The sequence below is a fragment of the Gorilla gorilla genome, chromosome 19 (genome assembly GCF_029281585.2).
Source record: "Gorilla gorilla gorilla isolate KB3781 chromosome 19, NHGRI_mGorGor1-v2.1_pri, whole genome shotgun sequence".
In the NCBI taxonomy this organism is placed as follows: domain Eukaryota; kingdom Metazoa; phylum Chordata; class Mammalia; order Primates; family Hominidae; genus Gorilla; species Gorilla gorilla.
In genome coordinates, this window is record NC_073243.2 from 7,618,086 (window position 1) to 7,634,978 (window position 16,893).

Sequence of the window (16,893 nt, forward strand, 5' to 3'; positions counted from 1 at the left end):
ATCTCTATAAACATGGAAATATCTTCACCGCTATCTGTATAAACATGGAAATATCTACAACGCCGTCTCTATAAACTTGGAAATAACTACACCACTATCTCTATAAACATGGAAATTTCTAGACCACCATCTCTATAAACATGGAAATATCTACACCACCATCTGTATAAACATGGAAATATCTATACCGCTATCTGCATAAACATGGAAATATCTACACCGTCATCTCTTTGAACATGGAAATATCTACACCGCCATCTGTACGAACATGGAAATATCTACAATGCCATCTGTATGAACACGTAAATATCTACACCGCCATCTGTATGAACATGGAAATATCGTCACCGCTAACTGTATGAACATGGAAATATCTACACCGCTATCTGTATGAACATGGAAAAATCTACACCGTTATCTGTATGAACATGGAAATATCTACACCGCAATCTGTATGAACATGGAAATATCTACACCTCTATCTGTATGAACATGGAAATATCTACACCGCTATCTGTATGAACATGCTAATATCTACACAGCTATATGTATATCAATGGAAATATCTACACTGCTATCTCTATAAACATGGAAATAACTACACCGCCACCTGTATGAACATGGAAATATCTACACTGTCATCCGTACGAACATGGAAATATCTACACCGCCATCTGTATGAACATGTAAATATCTACACTGCCATCTGTATGAACATGGAAATATCTAAACTGCTATCTGTATGAACATGGAAATATCTACACCGCTATCTGTAAAACATGGAAATATCTACACCGCTATCTGTATGAACATGGAAATATCTACACCGCTATCTGTATGAACATGGAAATATCTACACCGCTATCTGTATGAACATGCAAATACCTACACAGCTATCTGTATATCAATGGAAATATCTACAGCGCTATCTCTATAAACATGGAAATATCTACATTGCTATCTGTATAAACATGGAAATATCAACACCGCCATCTCTATGAACATGGAAATAACTACACCGCCATTTGTATGAACACGGAAATATCTACACCGCCATCTGTATGAACATAGAAATATCTACACCGCCATTTGTATGAACATGGAAATATCTACACCGCCGTCTGTATGAACATGGAAATATCTTCACCGCCATCTGTATGAACATGGATATATCTACACCGGCATCTGGATGAACATGGAAATATCTACACCGCTATCTACATGAACATGGAAATATCTACACCGCTAACTGTATGAACATGGAAATATCTACACCGCTATCTGTGTGAACATGGAAATATCTACACCGCTATCTGTATGAACATGGAAATATCTACACCGTTATCTGTATGAACATGGAAATATCTACACCGCTATGTGTATGAACATGGAAATATCTACACCGCTATCAGTATTAACATGGAAATATCTACACCGCTATCTGCAGGAACATGCAAATATCTACACAGCTATCTGTATATCAATGGAAATATCTTCACTGCTATCTCTATAAACATGGAAATAACTACACTGCTATCTGTATAAACATGGAAATATCTACACCGCCATCTCTATGAACATGGAAATATCTACACCGCCAATTGTATGAACATGGAAATATCTACACCGCCATCTCTATGAACATGGAAATATCTACACCGCCATGTGTATGAACATGGAAATATCTACACAGCCATCTTTATGAACATGGAAATATCTTCACCGACATCTGTATGAACACGGATATAACTACACCGTCATCTGGATGAACGTGGAAATATCTACACCGCCATCTGCATGAACAAGGAAATATCTACACAGCTATCTGCATATACATGGAAATATCCACACAGATTTCTCTTTAAATATGGAAATAAGAACAGCGCTATCTGTATAAACTTCGAAATATCTACACCGCCATCTGTATGAACATGGAAATATCTACACCGCCATCTGTACGATCATAGACATATCTACACCGCCATCTGTATTAAGATGGAAATATCTACACCGCTATCTGTATAAACATGGAAATCTCTGCCTAACTATCTGTATAAACATGGAAATATCCGCACCGCTATCTGTATAAACATGGAAATATCTACACCGCTATCTGCATAAACATGGAAATATCCACACCGCTATCTGTGTAAACATGGAAATGTCTACACCGCTATCTGTGTAAACATGGAAATATCTACACCGCCATCTGTGTAAACATGAAAATATCTACACCGCCATCTCTAAAAACATGGAAATATCTACACCGCCATCTGTATGAACATGTAAATATCTACACCGCCATCCCTATGAACATGGAAATATCTACACCGCTATCTGTATGAACATGGAAATATCTACACCGCTATCTGTATGAACATGGAAATATCTACACCGCTATCTGTAAAACATGGAAATATCTACACCGCTATCTGTATGAACATGGAAATATCCACACCGGTATCTGTATGAACATGGAAATATCTACACCGTTATCTGTATGAACATGCAAATATCTACACAGCTATCTGTATATCAATGGAAATATCTAAACCGCTATCTCTATAAACATGGAAATATCTACATTGCTATCTGTATAAACATGGAAATATCTACACCGCCATCTCTATGAACATGGAAATATCTACACCGCCATTTGTATGAACACGGAAATATCTACACCGCCATCTGTATGAACATAGAAATATCTACACCGCCATCTGTATCAACATGGAAATATCTACACCGCCATCTGTATGAACATGGAAATATCTTCACCGCCATCTGTATGAACATGGATATATCTACACCGGCATCTGTATGAACATGGAAATATCTACACCGCTATCTGCATGAACATGGAAATGTCTACACCGCTAACTGTATGAACATGGAAATATCTACATCGCTATCTGTGTGAACATGGAAATATCTACACCGCTATCTGTATGAACATGGAAATATCTACACCGTTATCTGTATGAACATGGAAATATCTACACCGCTAGGTGTATGAACATGGAAATATCTACACCGCTATCTTTATGAACATGGAAATAACTACACCGCTATCTGTATGAACATGCAAATTTCTACACAGCTATCTGTATATCAATGGAAATATCTACACTGCTATCTCTATAAACATGGAAACAACTACACAGCTATCTGTAAAAACATGGGAATATCTACACCGCCACCTGTATGAACATGGAAATATCTACACTTCCATCCGTACCAACATGGAAATATCTACACCGCGATCTGTATGAACATGTAAATATCTACACCACCATCTGTATGAACATGGAAATATCTACACCGCCAGCTGTATGAACATGGAAATATCTACACCGCTAAACGTGTGAACATGGAAATAACTACACCGCTATCAGTATTAACATGGAAATATCTACACCGCTATCTGTATGAACATGCAAATATCTACAGAGCTATCTGTATATCAATGGAAATATCTACATTGCTATTTCAATAAACATGGAAATAACTACACTGCTATCTGTATAAACATGGAAATACCTACGCCGCCATCTCTATGAACATGGAAATATCTACACCGCTATTTGTATGAACATGGAAATATCTACATCGCCATCTCTATGAACATGGAAATATCTACACCGCCATGTGTATGAATATGGAAATATCTACACCGCCATCTGTATGAACATGTAAATATCTACACAGCTATCTGTATATCAATGGAAATATCTACACTGGTATCTCTATAAACATGGAAATAACTACACTGCTATCTGTATGAACATGGAAATATCTACACCGCCATCCGTATGAACATGGAAATATCTACACCGCCATCTGTATGAACATGTAAATATCTACACCGCCATCCCTATGAACATGGAAATATCTACACCGCTATCTGTATGAACATGGAAATATCTACACCGCTATCTGTATGAACATGGAAATATCTACACCGCTATCTGTAAAACATGGAAATATCTACACCGCTATCTGTATGAACATGGAAATATCTATACCGCTATCTGTATGAACATGGAAATATCTACACCGCTATCTGTATGAACATGCAAATATCTACACAGCTATCTGTATATCAATGGAAATATCTACACCGCTATCTCTATAAACATGGAAATATCTACATTGCTATCTGTATAAACATGGAAATATCTACACCGCCATCTCTATGAACATGGAAATATCTACACCGCCATTTGTATGAACACGGAAATACCTACACCGCCAACTGTATGAACATAGAAATATCTACACCGCCATTTGTATGAACATGGAAATATCTACACTGCCATCTGTATGAACATGGAAATATCTTCACCGCCATCTGTATGAACATGGATATATCTACACCGGCATCTGGATGAACATGGAAATATCTACACCGCTAACTGTATGAACATGGAAATATCTACACCGCAATCTGTGTGAACATGGAAATATCTACAACGCTATCTGTATGAACATGGAAATATCTACAACGTTATCTGTATGAACATGGAAATATCTACACCGCTATGTGTATGAACATGGAAATATCTACACCGCTATCTGTATGAACCTGGAAATATCTACACCGCTATGTGTATGAACATGCAAATATCTACACAACTATCTGTATATCAATGGAAATATCCCCACTGATATCTCTATCAACATGGAAATAACTACACAGCTATCTGTAAAAACATGGGAATATCTACACCGCCACCTGTATGAACATGGAAATATCTACACTGCCATCTGTACGAACATGGAAATATCTACACCGCCATCTGTATGAACGTGTGAATGTCTACACCGCCATCTCTATGAACATGGAAATATCTACACCGCGATATGTATGAACATGGAAATATCTTCACCGCCATCTCTATGAACATGGAAATATATACACCGCCATCGGTATGAACATGGAAATATCTAAACCGCCCTCTATATAAACATGGAAATATCTACACCACCATCTCTATAAACATGTAAATATCTACACCAGCATCTGTATGGACATGGAAATATCTACACCGCTAACTGTATGAACATGGAAATATCTACACCGCTATCTGTATGAACATGGAAATATCTACACCGCAATCTGTATGAACATGGAAATATCTACACCTCTATCTGTATGAACATGGAAATATCTACACCGCTATCTGTATGAACATGCAAATATCTACACAGCTATATGTATATCAATGGAAATATCTACATTGCTATCTCTATAAACATTGAAATAACTGCACTGCTATCTGTATAAACATGGAAATATCTACACCGCCACCTGTACGAACATGGAAATATCTACACTGCCATCCGTACGAACATGGAAATATCTACACCGCCACCTGTATGAACATGTAAATATCTACACAGCTATCTGTATATCAATGGAAATATCTACACTGCTATCTCTATAAACATGGAAATAACTACACTGCTATCTGTATGAACATGGAAATATCTACACCGCCACCTGTATGAACATGGAAATATCTACACTGCCATCCGTACGAACATGGAAATATCTACACTGCCATCTGTATGAACATGTAAATATCTACACCGCCATCTGTATGAACATGGAAATATCTACACCGCTAACTGTATGAACATGGAAATATCTACACAGCTATCTGTATGAACATGGAAATATCTACACCGCTATCTGTAAAACATGGAAATATCTACACCGCTATCTGTATGAACATGGAAATATCTACACCGCTATCTGTATGAACATGGAAATATCTACACCGTTATCTGTATGAACATGCAAATATCTACACAGCTATCTGCATATCAATGGAAATATCTGCACCGCTATCTCTATAAACATGGAAATATCTACATTGCTATCTGTATAAACATGGAAATAGCTACACCGCCATCTCTATGAACATGGAAATATCTACACCGCCATCTGTATGAACATAGAAATATCCACACCGCCATTTGTATGAACATGGAAATATCTACACCGCCATCTGTATGAACATGGAAATATCTACACCATTAACAGTATGAACATGGAAATATCTACACCGCTATCTGTATGAACATGCAAATATCTACACAGCTATCTGTATATCAATGTAAATATCTACACTGCTATCTCTATTAACATGGAAATAACTACACTGCTATCTGTATAAACATGGAAATATCTACATCGCCATCTCTATGAACATGGAAATATCTACACCGCCATTTGTATGAACATGGAAATATCTACATCGCCATCTCTATGAACATGGAAATATCTACACCGCCATCTGTACGAACATGGACATATCTACACCGCCATCTGTATTAAGATGGAAATATCTACACCGCTATCTGTATAAACATGGAAATATCTGCCCAACTATCTGTATAAACATGGAAATATCCTCACTGCTATCTGTATAAACATGGAAATATCTCCACCGCCATCTGGGTAAACATGAAAATATCTACAACGCCATCTCTAAAAACATGGAAATATCTACACCGCCATCTGTATGAACATGGAAATATCTACACCGCCATCTCTATAAACGTGGAAATATCTACAACGCTATCTGTATGAACTTGGAATTATCTACACTGCTATCTGTATAAAATTGAAATTATCTACACCACTATCTCTATAAACATGGAAATATCTTCACCGCTATCTGTATAAACATGGAAATATCTACAACGCCGTCTCTATAAACTTGGAAATAACTACACCACTATCTCTATAAACATGGAAATTTCTAGACCACCATCTCTATAAACATGGAAATATCTACACCACCATCTGTATAAACATGGAAATATCTATACCGCTATCTGCATAAACATGGAAATATCTACACCGTCATCTCTTTGAACATGGAAATATCTACACCGCCATCTGTACGAACATGGAAATATCTACAATGCCATCTGTATGAACACGTAAATATCTACACCGCCATCTGTATGAACATGGAAATATCGTCACCGCTAACTGTATGAACATGGAAATATCTACACCGCTATCTGTATGAACATGGAAAAATCTACACCGTTATCTGTATGAACATGGAAATATCTACACGGCAATCTGTATGAACATGGAAATATCTACACCTCTATCTGTATGAACATGGAAATATCTACACCGCTATCTGTATGAACATGCTAATATCTACACAGCTATATGTATATCAATGGAAATATCTACACTGCTATCTCTATAAACATGGAAATAACTACACCGCCACCTGTATGAACATGGAAATATCTACACTGCCATCTGTATGAACATGGAAATATCTACACCGCTAACTGTATGAACATGGAAATATCTAAACTGCTATCTGTATGAACATGGAAATATCTACACCGCTATCTGTAAAACATGGAAATATCTACACCGCTATCTGTATGAACATGGAAATATCTACACCGCTATCTGTATGAACATGGAAATATCTACACCGCTATCTGTATGAACATGCAAATACCTACACAGCTATCTGTATATCAATGGAAATATCTACAGCGCTATCTCTATAAACATGGAAATATCTACATTGCTATCTGTATAAACATGGAAATATCAACACCGCCATCTCTATGAACATGGAAATAACTACACCGCCATTTGTATGAACACGGAAATATCTACACCGCCATCTGTATGAACATGGAAATATCTACACCGCCATCTGTATGAACATGGAAGTATCTTCACCGCCATCTGTATGAACATGGATATATCTACACCGGCATCTGGATGAACATGGAAATATCTACACCGCTATCTACATGAACATGGAAATATCTACACCGCTAACTGTATGAACATGGAAATATCTACACCGCTATCTGTGTGAACATGGAAATATCTACACCGCTATCTGTATGAACATGGAAATATCTACACCGTTATCTGTATGAACATGGAAATATCTACACCGCTATGTGTATGAACATGGAAATATCTACACCGCTATCAGTATTAACATGGAAATATCTACACCGCTATCTGCAGGAACATGCAAATATCTACACAGCTATCTGTATATCAATGGAAATATCTACACTGCTATCTCTATAAACATGGAAATAACTACACTGCTATCTGTATAAACATGGAAATATCTACACCGCCATCTCTATGAACATGGAAATATCTACACCGCCAATTGTATGAACATGGAAATATCTACACCGCCATCTCTATGAACATGGAAATATCTACACCGCCAAGTGTATGAACATGGAAATATCTACACAGCCATCTTTATGAACATGGAAATATCTTCACCGCCATCTGTATGAACACGGATATATCTACACCGTCATCTGGATGAACGTGGAAATATCTACACCGCCATCTGCATGAACAAGGAAATATCTACACAGCTATCTGCATATACATGGAAATATCCACACAGATTTCTCTTTAAATATGGAAATAAGTACAGCGCTATCTGTATAATCTTCGAAATATCTACACCGCCATCTGTATGAACATGGAAATATCTACACCGTCATCTGTACGATCATAGACATATCTACACCACCATCTGTATTAAGATGGAAATATCTACACCGCTATCTGTATAAACATGGAAATCTCTGCCTAACTATCTGTATAAACATGGAAATATCCGCACCGCTATCTGTATAAACATGGAAATATCTACACCGCTATCTGCATAAACATGGAAATATCCACACCGCTATCTGTGTAAACATGGAAATGTCTACACCGCTATCTGTGTAAACATGGAAATATCTACACCGCCATCTGTGTAAACATGAAAATATCTACACCGCCATCTCTAAAAACATGGAAATATCTACACCGCCATCTGTATGAACATGGAAATATCTACACCACCATCTCTATAAACGTGGAAATATCTACACCGCTATCTGTATGAAGTTGGAAATATCTACACTGCTATCAGTATAAAATTGAAATTATCTACACAACTATCTCTATAAACATGGAAATATCTACACTGCTATCTGTATAAACATGGAAATATCTACACCGCTATCTGTATAAACATGGAAATACCTTCACCGCTATCTGTATAAACATGGAAATATCTACAACGCTGTCTCTATAAACTAGGAAATAACTACACCACTATCTCTATAAACATGGAAATATCTAGACCGCCATCTCTATAAACATGGAAATATCTACACCGCTATCTGTATGAACATGGAAATATCTACACCGCTATCTGTAAAACATGGAAATATCTACACCGCTATCTGTATGAACATGGAAATATCCACACCGCTATCTGTATGAACATGGAAATATCTACACCGTTATCTGTATGAACATGCAAATATCTACACAGCTATCTGTATATCAATGGAAATATCTAAACCGCTATCTCTATAAACATGGAAATATCTACATTGCTATCTGTATAAACATGGAAATATATACACCGCCATCTCTATGAACATGGAAATATCTACACCGCCATTTGTATGAACACGGAAATATCTACACCGCCATCTGTATGAACATAGAAATATCTACACCGCCATTTGTATGAACATGGAAATATCTACACCGCCATCTGTATGAACATGGAAATATCTTCACCGCCATCTGTATGAACATGGATATATCTACACCGACATCTGGATGAACATGGAAATATCTACACCGCTATCTGCATGAACATGGAAATGTCTACACCGCTAACTGTATGAACATGGAAATATCTACATCGCTATCTGTGTGAACATGGAAATATCTACACCGCTATCTGTATGAACATGGAAATATCTACACCGTTATCTGTATGAACATGGAAATATCTACACCGCTAGGTGTATGAACATGGAAATATCTACACCGCTATCTTTATGAACATGGAAATAACTACACCGCTATCTGTATGAACATGCAAATTTCTACACAGCTATCTGTATATCAATGGAAATATCTACACTGCTATCTCTATAAACATGGAAATAACTACACAGCTATCTGTAAAAACATGGGAATATCTACACCGCCACCTGTATGAACATGGAAATATCTACACTTCCATCCATACCAACATGGAAATATCTACACCGCGATCTGTATGAACATGTAAATATCTACACCACCATCTGTATGAACATGAAAATATCTACACCGCCATCTGTATGAACATGGAAATATCTACACCGCTAACCGTGTGAACATGGAAATAACTACACCGCTATCAGTATTAACATGGAAATATCTACACCGCTATCTGTATGAACATGCAAATATCTACAGAGCTATCTGTATATCAATGGAAATATCTACACTGCTATCTCTATAATCATGGAAATAACTACACTGCTATCTGTATAAACATGGAAATACCTACACCGCCATCTCTATGAACATGGAAATATCTACACCGCTATTTGTATGAACATGGAAATATCTACATCGCCATCTCTATGAACACGGAAATATCTACACCGCCATGTGTATGAACATGGAAATATCTACACCGCCATCTGTATGAACGTGGAAATATCTTCACCGCCATCTGTATGAACACGGATATATCTACACCGGCATCTGGATGAACGTGGAAATATCTACACCGCTATCTGCATGAACATGGAAATATCTACACAGCTATCTGAATATACATGGAAATATCTACACAGATTTCTCTGTAAATATGGAAATAAATGCAGCGCTATCTGTATAAACTTCGAAATATCTACACCGCCATCTGTATGAACATGGAAATATCTACACCGCCATCTGTACGAAGATGGACATATCTACACCGCCATCCGTATTAAGATGGAAATATCTACACCGCTATCTGTATGAACATGGAAATATCTGCCCAACTATCTGTATAAACATGGAAATATCTGCCTAACTATCTGTATAAACATGGAAATATCCGCACCGCTATCTGCATAAACATGGAAATATCCACACCGCTATCTGTGTAAACATGGAAATGTCTGCACCGCTATCTGTGTAAACATGGAAATATCTCCACCGCCATCTGTGTAAACGTGAAAATATCTACACCGCCATCACTAAAAACATGGAAATATCTACACCGAAATCTGAATGAACATGGAAATACCTAAACCGCTCTCTGCATAAACATGGAAATATCTACACCGCCGTCTCTATAAACTTGGAAATAACTACACCACTAGCTCTATAAACATGGAAATATCTAGACCGCCATCACTATAAACATGTAAATATCTACACCGCTATCTGTATGAACATGGAAATATCTACACCGCTATCTGTAAAACATGGAAATATCTACACCGCTATCTGTATGAACATGGAAATATCTACACCGCTATCTGTATGAACATGGAAATATCTACACCGCTATCTATATGAACATGCAAATATCTACTCAGCTATCTGCATATCAATGGAAATATTTACACCGCTATCTCTATAAACATGGAAATATCTACATTGCTATCTGTATAAACATGGAAATATCTACACCGCCATCTGTATGAACATAGAAATATCTACACCGCCATGTGTATGAACATGGAAATATCTACACTGCCATCTGTATGAACATGGAAATATCTTCACCGCCATCTGTATGAACATGGATATATCTACACCGGCATCTGGATGAACATGGAAATATCTACACCGCTAACTGTATGAACATGGAAATATCTACACCGCAATCTGTGTGAACATGGAAATATCTACAACGCTATCTGTATGAACATGGAAATATCTACAAGGTTATCTGTATGAACATGGAAATATCTACACCGCTATGTGTATGAACATGGAAATATCTACACCGCTATCTGTATGAACCTGGAAATATCTACACCGCTATGTGTATGAACATGCAAATATCTACACAACTATCTGTATATCAATGGAAATATCCCCACTGATATCTCTATCAACATGGAAATAACTACACAGCTATCTGTAAAAACATGGGAATATCTACACCGCCACCTGTATGAACATGGAAGTATCTACACTGCCATCTGTACGAACATGGAAATATCTACACCGCCATCTGTATGTACGTGTCAATGTCTACACCGCCATCTCTATGAACATGGAAATATCTACACCGCCATCTGTATGAACATGGAAATATCTTCACCGCCATCTCTATGAACATGGAAATATATACACCGCCATCGGTATGAACATGGAAATATCTAAACCGCCCTCTATATAAACATGGAAATATCTACACCACCATCTCTATAAACATGTAAATATCTACACCAGCATCTGTATGGACATGGAAATATCTACACCGCTAACTGTATGAACATGGAAATATCTACACCGCTATCTGTATGAACATGGAAATATCTACACCGTTATCTGTATGAACATGGAAATATCTACACCGCAATCTGTATGAACATGGAAATATCTACACCTCTATCTGTATGAACATGGAAATATCTACACCGCTATCTGTATGAACATGCAAATATCTACACAGCTATATGTATATCAATGGAAATATCTACATTGCTATCTCTATAAACATTGAAATAACTGCACTGCTATCTGTATAAACATGGAAATATCTACACCGCCACCTGTACGAACATGGAAATATCTACACTGCCATCCGTACGAACATGGAAATATCTACACCGCCATCTGTATGAACATGTAAATATCTACACAGCTATCTGTATATCAATGGAAATATTTACACTGCTATCTCTATAAACATGGAAATAACTACACTGCTATCTGTATGAACATGGAAATATCTACACCGCCACCTGTATGAACATGGAAATATCTACACTGCCATCCGTACGAACATGGAAATATCTACACCGCCATCTGTATGAACATGTAAATATCTACACCGCCATCTGTATGAACATGGAAATATCTACACCGCTAACTGTATGAACATGGAAATATCTACACCGCTATCTGTATGAACATGGAAATATCTACACCGCTATCTGTAAAACATGGAAATATCTACACCGCTATCTGTATGAACATGGAAATATCTACACCGCTATCTGTATGAACATGGAAATATCTACACCGTTATCTGTATGAACATGCAAATATCTACACAGCTATCTGCATATCAATGGAAATATCTGCACCGCTATCTCTATAAACATGGAAATATCTACATTGCTATCTGTATAAACATGGAAATAGCTACACCGCCATCTCTATGAACATGGAAATATCTACACCGCCATCTGTATGAACATGGAAATATCTACACCATTAACAGTATGAACATGGAAATATCTACACCGCTATCTGTATGAACATGCAAATATCTACACAGCTATCTGTATATCAATGTAAATATCTAGACTGCTATCTCTATTAACATGGAAATAACTACACTGCTATCTGTATAAACATGGAAATATCTACATCGCCATCTCTATGAACATGGAAATATCTACACCGCCATTTGTATGAACATGGAAATATCTACATCGCCATCTCTATGAACATGGAAATATCTACACCGCCATCTGTACGAACATGGACATATCTACACCGCCATCTGTATTAAGATGGAAATATCTACACCGCTATCTGTATAAACATGGAAATATCTGCCCAACTATCTGTATAAACATGGAAATATCCTCACTGCTATCTGTATAAACATGGAAATATCTCCACCGCCATCTGGGTAAACATGAAAATATCTACACCGCCATCTCTAAAAACATGGAAATATCTACACCGCCATCTGTATGAACATATAAATATCTACACCGCCATCTCTATAAACGTGGAAATATCTACAACGCTATCTGTATGAACTTGGAATTATCAACACTGCTATCTGTAAAATTGAAATTATCTACACCACTATCTCTATAAACATGGAAATATCTTCACCGCTATCTGTATAAACATGGAAATATCTACAACGCCGTCTCTATAAACTTGGAAATAACTACACCACTATCTCTATAAACATGGAAATTTCTAGACCACCATCTCTATAAACATGGAAATATCTACACCACCATCTGTATAAACATGGAAATATCTATACCGCTATCTGCATAAACATGGAAATATCTACACCGTCATCTCTTTGAACATGGAAATATCTACACCGCCATCTGTACGAACATGGAAATATCTACAATGCCATCTGTATGAACACGTAAATATCTACACCGCCATCTGTATGAACATGGAAATATCGTCACCGCTAACTGTATGAACATGGAAATATCTACACCGCTATCTGTATGAACATGGAAAAATCTACACCGTTATCTGTATGAACATGGAAATATCTACACCGCAATCTGTATGAACATGGAAATATCTACACCTCTATCTGTATGAACATGGAAATATCTACACCGCTATCTGTATGAACATGCTAATATCTACACAGCTATGTGTATATCAATGGAAATATCTACACTGCTATCTCTATAAACATGGAAATAACTACACCGCCACCTGTATGAACATGGAAATATCTACACTGTCATCCGTACGAACATGGAAATATCTACACCGCCATCTGTATGAACATGTAAATATCTACACTGCCATCTGTATGAACATGGAAATATCTACACCGCTAACTGTATGAACATGGAAATATCTAAACTGCTATCTGTATGAACATGGAAATATCTACACCGCTATCTGTAAAACATGGAAATATCTACACCGCTATCTGTATGAACATGGAAATATCTACACCGCTATCTGTATGAACATGGAAATATCTACACCGCTATCTGTATGAACATGGAAATACCTACACAGCTATCTGTATATCAATGGAAATATCTACAGCGCTATCTCTATAAACATGGAAATATCTACATTGCTATCTGTATAAACATGGAAATAACAACACCGCCATCTCTATGAACACGGAAATAACTACACCGCCATTTGTATGAACACGGAAATATCTACACCGCCATCTGTATGAACATAGAAATATCTACACCGCCATTTGTATGAACATGGAAATATCTACACCGCCATCTGTATGAACATGGAAATATCTTCACCGCCATCTGTATGAACATGGATATATCTACACCGGCATCTGGATGAACATGGAAATATCTACACCGCTATCTACATGAACATGGAAATATCTACACCGCTAACTGTATGAACATGGCAATATCTACACCGCTATCTGTGTGAACATGGAAATATCTACACCGCTATCTGTATGAACATGGAAATATCTACACCGTTATCTGTATGAACATGGAAATATCTACACCGCTATGTGTATGAACATGGAAATATCTACACCGCTATCAGTATTAACATGGAAATATCTACACCGCTATCTGCAGGAACATGCAAATATCTACACAGCTATCTGTATATCAATGGAAATATCTACACTGCTATCTCTATAAACATGGAAATAACTACACTGCTATCTGTATAAACATGGAAATATCTACACCGCCATCTCTATGAACATGGAAATATCTACACCGCCAATTGTATGAACATGGAAATATCTACACCGCCATCTCTATGAACATGGAAATATCTACACCGCCATGTGTATGAACATGGAAATATCTACACAGCCATCTTTATGAACATGGAAATATCTTCACCGCCATCTGTATGAACACGGATATATCTACACCGTCATCTGGATGAACGTGGAAATATCTACACCGCCATCTGCATGAACAAGGAAATATCTGCACAGCTATCTGCATATACATGGAAATATCCAAACAGATTCCTCTTTAAATATGGAAATAAGTACAGCGCTATCTGTATAAACTTCGAAATATCTACACCGCCATCTGTATGAACATGGAAATATCTACACCGCCATCTGTACGATCATAGACATATCTACACCGCCATCTGTATTAAGATGGAAATATCTACACCGCTATCTGTATAAACATGGAAATCTCTGCCTAACTATCTGTATAAACATGGAAATATCCGCACCGCTATATGTATAAACATGGAAATATCTACACCGCTATCTGCATAAACATGGAAATATCCACACCGCTATCTGTGTAAACATGGAAATGTCTACACCGCTATCTGTGTAAACATGGAAATATCTACACCGCCATCTGTGTAAACATGAAAATATCTACACCGCCATCTCTAAAAACATGGAAATATCTACACCGCCATCTGTATGAACATGGAAATATCTACACCACCATCTCTATAAACGTGGAAATATCTACACCGCTATCTGTATGAACTTGGAAATATCTACACTGCTATCAGTATAAAATTGAAATTATCTACACAACTATCTCTATAAACATGGAAATATCTACACTGCTATCTGTATAAACATGGAAATATCTACACCGCTATCTGTATAAACATGGAAATACCTTCACCGCTATCTGTATAAACATGGAAATATCTACAACGCTGTCTCTATAAACTAGGAAATAACTACACCACTATCTCTATAAACATGGAAATATCTAGACCGCCATCTCTATAAACATGGAAATATCTACACCGCTATCTGTATGAACATGGAAATATCTACACCGCTATCTGTAAAACATGGAAATATCTACACCGCTATCTGTATGAACATGGAAATATCTACACCGCAATCTGTATGAACATGGAAATATCTACACCTCTATCTGTATGAACATGGAAATATCTACACCGCTATCTGTATGAACATGCAAATATCTACACAGCTATATGTATATCAATGGAAATATCTACATTGCTATCTCTATAAACATTGAAATAACTGCACTGCTATCTGTAAAAACATGGAAATATCTACACCGCCACCTGTACGAACATGGAAATATCTACACTGCCATCCGTACGAACATGGAAATATCTACACCGCCATCTGTATG